Source organism: Corvus hawaiiensis, chromosome Z (assembly GCF_020740725.1).
Source record: "Corvus hawaiiensis isolate bCorHaw1 chromosome Z, bCorHaw1.pri.cur, whole genome shotgun sequence".
NCBI lineage: Eukaryota > Metazoa > Chordata > Aves > Passeriformes > Corvidae > Corvus > Corvus hawaiiensis.
In genome coordinates, this window is record NC_063255.1 from 10,798,461 (window position 1) to 10,807,669 (window position 9,209).

The 9,209-nt window shown below is 41.0% G+C and overlaps 2 long non-coding RNA genes across 2 annotated transcripts; one reads left to right on the forward strand and one right to left on the reverse strand.

The window, feature by feature from the left end:
• Window positions 1-915: 915 nt before the first annotated feature.
• LOC125320560 lies at window positions 916-7,230 on the reverse strand. The gene is made up of 3 exons (XR_007201182.1): window positions 7,165-7,230; window positions 2,527-2,639; window positions 916-1,805 (listed from the first exon to the last, which is right to left on the reverse strand). It is a non-coding gene; the product is annotated as an uncharacterized LOC125320560 (long non-coding RNA).
• A 20-nt stretch (window positions 7,231-7,250) lies between these two features.
• LOC125320559 lies at window positions 7,251-8,133 on the forward strand. Its single transcript, XR_007201181.1, has 2 exons — window positions 7,251-7,336; window positions 7,841-8,133. It is a non-coding gene; the product is annotated as an uncharacterized LOC125320559 (long non-coding RNA).
• The last annotated feature ends 1,076 nt before the right edge of the window (window positions 8,134-9,209 follow it).

A 9,209-nucleotide genomic window follows, 5' to 3' on the forward strand; every position in this document is an offset into this window, starting at 1 on the left:
AGGATGGTTTCTCACCATTTGCATCATTTTAACTCTACAGTTAAGGTATTTCATTTACTTGTTTAGTATTTAAGTAATTATTACTAATTATTAAGACTCTGCTAGAAGTGTTTGCTTTCTTTTTAAACAGCCTAATGCTAACAATCTCAAGAGTTTTCAACAGAAATTACTTACTGCTGTATCTCAAAGCTCTGTGACATTTAACTTCCAAGAATAAATATGTCTGGAGATTCACAGATGCATATGATTTTATAAATATGATTAAATACAATTTAGTGTCTGCCTTTTTACATATCAAGGTTTTCACACTTCAACAAAATCACAACCAAAATGTATGAAGAGCCCAACAGGCTCCTTTTCTGTAACAGCAGAAAGACTGTCCTTCATAAACTGTCTGTTTTGTAGCTAGTTTTTCCAGTTTGCCTGGGTGCCTTACTCTTGGAATTTACTGGTCAGGTTAAGTTTTAGTTTTGTAGTAAGTGCTGTTCATGACATCTGTTTTTGTACAAATAGTTGGTGTGGAAAAAACAATCATGGATAATGCATTCTTCACTGTGCTCCTTTACGTTTCTCTAGAGGTATGCTCTGCAAGATGAGACACTGCTGTATTATGCAGTGCATACAGCAGTGGTATCTTTGCCCATTTGCTGAATTTTATAGCTCTTCCCTGGCTTTAAAAAGGCACTCCCCAAATTTTTTAAAGTTTTTTCTGTAGGGTAATCCAAGTGAAGGTCTGGACTGGGAAAATAAAAGAGTATAGGCCAACTTATGTCAAGACTTTCTGGAGAGCTAATGACATACACAGAGTAGGGCTGGATTTTACATCATTTCAGGTTTTATGCACTTGTGATACTGAAGAGTTTAAGTAGTTAAAAAATATATGAGGACACCCTTTCCTCAAGTATTTTGGTAGGGCACTATAGGGCACTTGGTAGGACCCTGCTAAATGACGCTTCATTTTCCCTGAGTAAAGAAGAGCTACCTCCTTGTACATGTTTTGGATGGAACAAGACCAACTGGTTTTTTATAGTTTACATTTGGTTTGTGCTTTGTGTTTTCCCATTGAGCAGACCCCACCCTCAAAACAGTTATACCTGACCTGAAAATCTGGGTAGGAGAAGGCAAGTCTGACCAGGCAAAAGATTTGAGGTGGCCTTGAACTTCATGAGCGCTAAGTCCTTCATAGTCTGCCAGGTTTTAAAGTGCTTTTGGGGAGCCCCTTCAAAAGCAATTTACCATATTGCAGATGACAATCTGATTCCCCCGTGACTGGTAGCTGGCACACTGTGGGTGCGGCGGGCACCAAATCTCCTCAGTAACAAATTAGTTCACTGATTCCTTTTCCCATTCCATTTCATCCAGCCCCTCATTTTTGCTCTCTTTTCCCCTTCCACTTAGCAAACTAATGTATTTTACTGTCCTTATGTCTAACAAGAGTTCCTTCTGCCAGCAAACTGAGAGCCTCAGCTTCTGGGCCCAGTTTCTGGCACCTCATCTAGAAAAGAAAATGTAACAAAATGAAACCTCTGGCAGGCTCTTCCATAAGATGAAGTACAGACAAATGTATATAAAACCACCGTGACTTCCCATTTTATGATGTAAATAGGCCACATCAGAACAGACTATTTTCTGTGAAGGTCTGTAAAACTGCACTCGTGTAACAGGAATGAAAAGATTCCCCTGAGCCAAAGTACAAGCTGAATGGCATCTCTCTACAGGGGGCTTCTTCTTGTTGCAGCCGGGTTAGGCAAATGCTTTCTGTGGCTGAAGAAAACCTGAGAATCATTGCAGCTCACTGTACATACCTGAAAACAAAGACGAAAACAGCCTAATTAGGCAGTGTGCTGGACAGTATCACAATACCAGGCATGAATGAAGGCTTGGGCTCTTTTCCACAGTACTCAGAGCCCTGCAAGCTAACTTACTACCTGCAAACACAAAGTTTTAGCCTCCAGAGAGTCCTATCGAAGACATGGTACTGAGACTCAAGCTTTCTGTCAGATTAGGCAAGAGCACTGCATTGCTCAGCACCTTACAGAACAGAGGTCTTTCAAAGAGGTGAAGCCCTAAGGCCATAGTAGGAGAGAGATTAGGAGAAGATGGCAATTAAAAAAGCATTTAATTTTATTTTCCAAAATAGGTCACCCAAGACTCTTAGTCTCAATGAGCAGTCTGGTATTCTGCTCATCAGTCTGGGTGAACAGGTTGTTGCTCTCATCTACTACTGACTGCTCTGCCATTTTTTTGCCTGTGTGGAACACTGTAGTGTTCCGAGGTGGAGACTCAGGAAACCTACTACTGCAAATGCATTAGCCAACCTAGAATGCTTCAACGAAACTATGTGAGGTAGCAAAGCCACACCAGTTACTGAAGAGCAATCCAAAACTTGTTGTATTCATAATTCACAAAGAGCAAACTGTAATGCCTTTGAAATGAAAAAATAGATAACATCTCATCTGAATTATAGCATCTGATCTGCAACTGAAATCCTTTGACTCAAACAGATTTAAAACAAAAACTAAGTACCTAGTCTTTTACCATGACAGCAGGGTACTCCTTCTGTTCCACTAAGTGCATCTAATCGCAGTCCAAGGCTGCACCGCTTCTTCATCAATATATAATTTGTTTTTCAAAGCACTCTGAAGAGAAAGAGAATGAGTCAGAGAAGACCAAAAACATGCTGATTGATCTTCAAATCAGTGCATTTTAATGTGCACTTAGAAGAGGAAGTTTGAAGGCATGATGAGGCTGACAGCTGGTCTGGGGGCCTCACAGAATTAGACCTAAAGACAGTCAGAATTTACCTGTGAGAATATTACAATGAAATTTTGCAGCTTCAGTGAAACCCACAGAAAAGGCCAAGAAGATAATCAATGAGAGAAGATACTCTGGACACAAGGAGATGATGTTCTTGTTACGGGACATTAAGAGTGTACAAGGAAGAACTTGTGGATAACATGTAGCAACTATACCTTTGCTTGTATAGCTGATTGTTTTACTGCTTGAATGGTCACTGTTTGTTAGACAGCCTTGTCATTGTTTGCTAAGTGGCCAATCTCAATAGGCCACAGCAATTGTGAAGAGATATAAGAATAGCAGTAGAGAAAATAAAAAATCTTTCTACCTCTCTCGACTATGGCTTACAATTAGTGCGTGCTGTTATGTCTGCCTCAACAAAAGCCACAAAGGCAGATACAGCATAATACTTCATTTTTTGGTTTTTTTTCTAGAGAATTACCTGATCTGACTCAGAGCAGCACCAATAAAAAGAAAGGTAAAACAAACAAACAAACAAACAATTAACTGTTTAAACTATTTTTTTACGCTGTTTGGAAATATTTCATTAAAAAAACCCCCAACCTTTCATCTTTGACAGGAACAAAAAGATAGGGCAATTCCAGACCTCAATCTGAAGGAGACAAATAAAAGTAATAAAAAGAAGGGGTAAGAAAAAGTTAACAGCAATAATCACAGTATTAACCTTTCCTTCAATGATACTAACTCAAAGCATATGCCATCCCAGTTTGTTCTCACCTTCAAGTATCTCCTTTATTGGAGAATCTTCTGCTTCAACTGTTCTATTAGAACTGCTTTGAGGGAAACTACCTTCAAAAATATTTACTTACATTTTATCTATACTGCAGTTAAATCAGTGCACAAAACATGCCCACGGAACACTGGAGAAATTCCTGATTTAACTCTGAATTAGCTCTTATTGATACTACTCTTACCTTAAATACATAGAACTTAGAAGGGCTCATTTCAACAAAATTGTCTGCCTCAATAAATCTCCTCTAAACTTCTAGATTATTTCCCACTATCTTAAAGGAAAAAAGACTTTTTTCGTTTTGAACTTGTCATTCAGGAACTGATCCGAACATCTAGTTTATTTCCCTGCTTGTAACAGCAGGAAACAGTGAACATGCCAAAAAAATGCAAGAATCTCAAACAAAGAAAGCATTATAACATGCATGAATCTCATTCTAATCTCTCAGACTGGTTTAAACTCAGAAATGTGGATCTTCATTTATCTGACAGTTGTCTCCAGTTACGATTACCCCAAGTAAATTATTACTCCTGTATAACTCAATACTTTGAAGCATGATTATACTTTTTAATATAACCATATATGGGTATCAGTTTCTTGTGTCAGCCTTAAATTAGCCATTACATGGATTTCCTGTGACAGTGAGCTCTGTTGTTCAGAAATGTTAACTCTACAAAGTGTGAAAAAAGGGAGTTAACAGAGAAAAATCATCATGGGCAGAGGAGACAATGCCCTCACCAGGGCCTCCTGAATGTTCAGCCGAAGTTCAAAACATTTGAATGAGAATATTTAGGTAAAATACTTATTACATTGAATACACAGAATCTGGTTTTCACTAGGTGTTGCATTATACAAAGCATGGTACATCCACACGATGTTATTGAATATTGTGAACTAGATTTCTAAAGTAAGAATAAATGTACCGACTTAAACGTGATCAGTAGTACACTTTTCACAAAAGGGGCAAAATGAGCATCTGAGTACAAAATTCATTACAGCTTTGTAGAATTGCTTCCAAACATGAAATGTACATGGAGGAGGTTCTGAAATATTGAAGTGATGAAATCCTGGTTAATTGAATAAATAAATGTGATTAGTGAATTAAATTTTTATTGTTATTCAAACTCTTTTCTTCTGCTTTAATTTCTACTAACTTCATTCTATGAAAACAACTAAAGCCAGATTGTTCTCTCTTTAAATATGCAAACTGAAAGTGGAGATTAAACTTTTATATAATTTTTTATTTAAAGCTTTATAAAACCAGAGTTTTTTTCTTGTCCAGCAACAACTAAGTTCAAGATTTTCCTGCATTAGGTCTTTTATTGATGTGTTCTTATAATACATCCATATATAATTAAAAATATTACTTTCTTGCATTTTTCCTATAAACTTTAGTAATACTTCCCCTTCCTTTTTCAAAAGGACTTCTGCTGGTCCTTGGGGGTTTTTTTGCTAATCTTTTTATTGTTTATACTGTCTTGAAAAACGAAACATATTCGTTCAGTGAACTTCACTGAAAGTATTTTCATTATGTTAAAATATTTTCCTCCAGGTCTCCTCTACCTTTTTTTTTTTTTGAGTTATAATTTTGAGTTATTTCTAGAGGCGGGCTGTGTATACTGAGTGCTAACATTAGCAATTTAGTGTCTGTCTCCCAGAAATGCCTACAATCACATACATACTTCATAACACTTAGAAAATTAAATCTGTCATGACATGAATTATTAAATTGTTGAATAGACATTGTGAATGAAGCTGTTTTACATTTGCAAGATTTTCACTGGATCAGAAGTTAGGTCCAATGCTGATCTGTGAGCAAAAGCTTTTTCTGCTTCTGGGTGTGGAAGACAACAAATGTGTGAAGACATCAAATAATTTACTTCCTCTGTGGCAAATGGTTTTTATAAAAACCCTGAAAGGTAACAAGCACAACTGCTTTACAAGTGAATCAGGGAGATGGGAAGCAGGAGAATTAGTTTGTCAGGAACAATGCATCCAGCTTGGTCAGCATACCAGGGCAGGAAGAAAAGGTAAGAGAACTCTGATAAAACCAGGGGGGGTCTCAGACAGACATCCTGCAAACTAGCTGAAACCAGTCTCAAAGGCCAGGGATACAAAAGAGCATGCGCGGGGAAGAAAGGTTAAAAGTTCAGGACAAGGAAGACCGTCAGCCTTCTTCCAAAAGACCCCCCAAGACCCCTACCAAGAAAACACCAAACCACCCTGCGCAAGCGCAACGCGGATGTAGATGACTTTTGGGTTCATTATAATACGAAGCGAGGCTGGGCGGGGCTAGGTGATGAATATGTATAGGCATGCTGCGAAACTTAATGAATATGGAACTTGTAACCCGGTAAATACCGAGCTGAATGCAGCTGTCGGCACGCATGGCTTTGGAGGAGCGATCCCCCGTGCGTCCCAGCTGGAAATAAACATACCTACTTTACTACTTCTTTAGTAGTGGAGTTCTGTCCGCTCTTCACAAGCATTAATCAAATTAATCTTTAACAGGCTCTCAAGAAACATACTTATACAACTGTAGTGTGGTATTAATATTTTTCCTTGACTTGTAATTTAAAAAGCATCAGAAAAAAGACCCAAAACTACTTCACAGAGATAACCCATTTTATATGATTTTTTTTAAATAAACCTGAAGTTTTCTAAAGTTATTAGCTAGCTAGTTTGTTCTCTTGCTGATAATGAAAAGTGAACTCTAGGTAGGTGTGAGGAACTAATTTAATTTTGATTTATGCCTCAACATTGTTTGAAGATTACCAGAGGGGTGGGGGGAGGGGCTTCACACGTGCTGGCAGCCATTTCACGTCTCACATGGAATAGGCAGTCAGCATCCATGAAAAGAGCACCAAGAACCATGTGCCCTCTAGAAAGGTTCTCCAACTGACAGGAAAAAAGTCCCCACCAATGGACTGCAGTCGAACACTTGACTGGCCAATGGTCTCCTGCCAGCGAGCAGACCTGGGAAGGAGCCGGGGGGATAAAAGTAACTGCATCACAAGCTGCAAGGCTCAAGTGCTTGGCTTGCTAACTTCGCTTTGCTGATTGACTGCCTGAGACCACCTCCAAGCCGTGTGCCTAACCTGTGTCCTGCCCCTACCGCTGCTTCTCCCTTGCCTGCTCCAGCCTTTGCTTGTCCTACCTCCTTGCATTCCTGCCCGACACCCCTACCTGCTTTGTCCCTGCCTACCTTGTTCCTGCTTGAGCCACATGCTTCCAGCCCTGCTTTGCTGATCCAGCCTGCCGCCACAATACTGCTGCCACCCTGTCCAGGATTCTGCACCTCCTGCCCAAGCACCCACTCGCCTCGTGTCTGGCTGCCCATCGATGCAGGAGGGGTGCCTTTGAAGCTGCGTTGCTCCGACAGCGGCAGAGGCTGCCCAGCAAGGCAGCGTGCACACACCCCCTACTGCTTGGATGTCGATGGCGCATTCCGAAGTTCTGGTGGTAATGCCCATTTTTTCTCCCCGTCTCTCTCCTCTCTCTCTTTCTCCTCCCTATATTCTTTTTCCTTTTCCTTCCCCCTTTTCTGCCTTTTTAATTTTTCTTTAGTAGGGCAAGGCACATTTCATCACCAGTGAACAGTTCTCAGATATATTTACCTCATTTGTGCTTAATTTTGTCCTAGAGAAATCTGTTGTAAAAGAACCTTCCGCAGTTTCCCACTGTAGAATATGACAACAGGGTAATTTTTATATTTCAGTGCTGAAAGAGAGAGAACAAAGAGAGCAGAGTTATCATAGACTGAACAGCCATCTGAGGCCAGAACATAAAGTAAGTATTTCCAGAGAGAATAGATTCCTTGGATTAGAGGGCAAGGAACAAAAGCCAAACCCAGCTTTCCTACCCTGAGGAAAACTTCACAAGTAATTTAGTATTAATCACTGTTATAAACAAAGTTGGAAAAGTTGGTTTTTGCATTAATGAATAATAGTTAATTAGTTTGTGTTATTAATTAAAATTGCATAATTAACCAATTAAGCTGAATCATAAAAGTTAAACCCTCCAAGTTTTACTATTGTTATGTAATAAATGGTTAAAAGTAGTTTTTTTTTGGTTGAGAAGAAGTTAAAGGTTGCTTGTTAAAAGATTGGGGATATACAGTTAATGAGTTAATTGTTATTGTGACTGTACGGGTGTAATGCTGCTATGTGCCCACTAGATGGTGACACCAATGGGGGAAAGTAATGGGTCTACAGAAAAGAGGAGAATGTTCAAGAATGTTCTTAAGATGACTTAATAATTATGATGTAAACATTTTGGGGAGTTATTGGTTAGGGGGCAAACCAATCAGTCAACGCCCCAGAGACTGACGGAACTGAACACCAATGAGGACCTGAGCAACGAGCCATCAGAGGGAGGATCTGAGCTGCACCAATCAAAACATCAAGAGAGACTATAAAAACTGCCCTGGGGCTCAGCTCCCGGGGGTCTTCCTGAGGAACTTGAGTCAGAGGAAATGCCCTCCACTTCGCAATGTTTGTTTTTTTCTGGGTTGACGAGTGGGACTTGGGCTTACCTGGTCTCCGTTCCAGGTTTTCTTTTTAATAAACGAGCAGACTTTTACTCCACTCAAAAAGTCCAAGCCTCGTTTATAACACGTGCTTCCTGGGCAATTATTACCAAAGATGTTCTGTAAGGCCTTCCAAGAGATTCTGAGCCTTGGGGGCCGTGCACGCGTAAGTCATGAATATTTCCTTCCCAGAAGAGCTGCTCAGCTGAAGAGCCGCCCATGTTAACTCCTAGCTATGCCTTTGTGTGTGTCCCATGGCAGTACCTCGTGGTGTCTGAGGACAAGCAAGAGGGAGCTCAGGGCCTCTGGAGGACTGCTGGAGGGATCTGGGGCACACGGAGTATTTTCTTCTGCCCCTTGCAGTGAACCACCGGGGCAGACACAGGAAAATCCTACAGGTGAATGAATACCTTGGCTCCGAGGCCGGCGTTCCCAGCAGAACTGGCGGGGTTTGACCGTGGGTCGCTCTACAGGACACCAGGCCTGGTGGTGGGCACACGGACTACGCCTGCCTCAAAGGGGAAAAGGATCTTTGCTCAGGAGTTAGTGGAGCTTCTTGAGAGAGCTTTAATCGGGGTTGGAAGTGGACGGGGAATAAACCAGGCTCATTTGGGAGAAGCCATGCTAGAGAGATAGTAGAGGAGGGAAGAAGTGTTGTCTTCAAAGGTCATGAAACTGTAGCAAAACTACTGGAAAAAGCAGGTTTCTTGCCAGAATGCTGTCAAGACAGAAATAGTACCAAAGAAAGGCACGTGCACTTGGCTTTTCTTATGCAGCCTTCGTACAGGGCTTTTGAAAGGGATTTCTGAGGAGCACGACCAGAGTGCCTCTGCATTCCTATTCACAGTGCTGCCTCCCAAAATACATCCACCCTTCTCTATCATGCTCCTTCCAGGCCTGTGCAGAGTGAGGAAATTCAAGAGGGGGAAGGTCCAAGAATTCACAGGTAACAGGAGTACGTTGGGGAGCACTGGCAGAGGGCCAGGGCCCAGTGATGATGTGAGGTCACAGACTCCACTTTTTATGAGGTCAAAGAGCCCCGTTTGCTGTGAGGTTCCAAAGCCCCACTGTGCTCTTCAGTGCTCACTCTGGGCAACAGTGCAGCAGTTGCAGCAGCAGTTGCAGCAGCAGTTG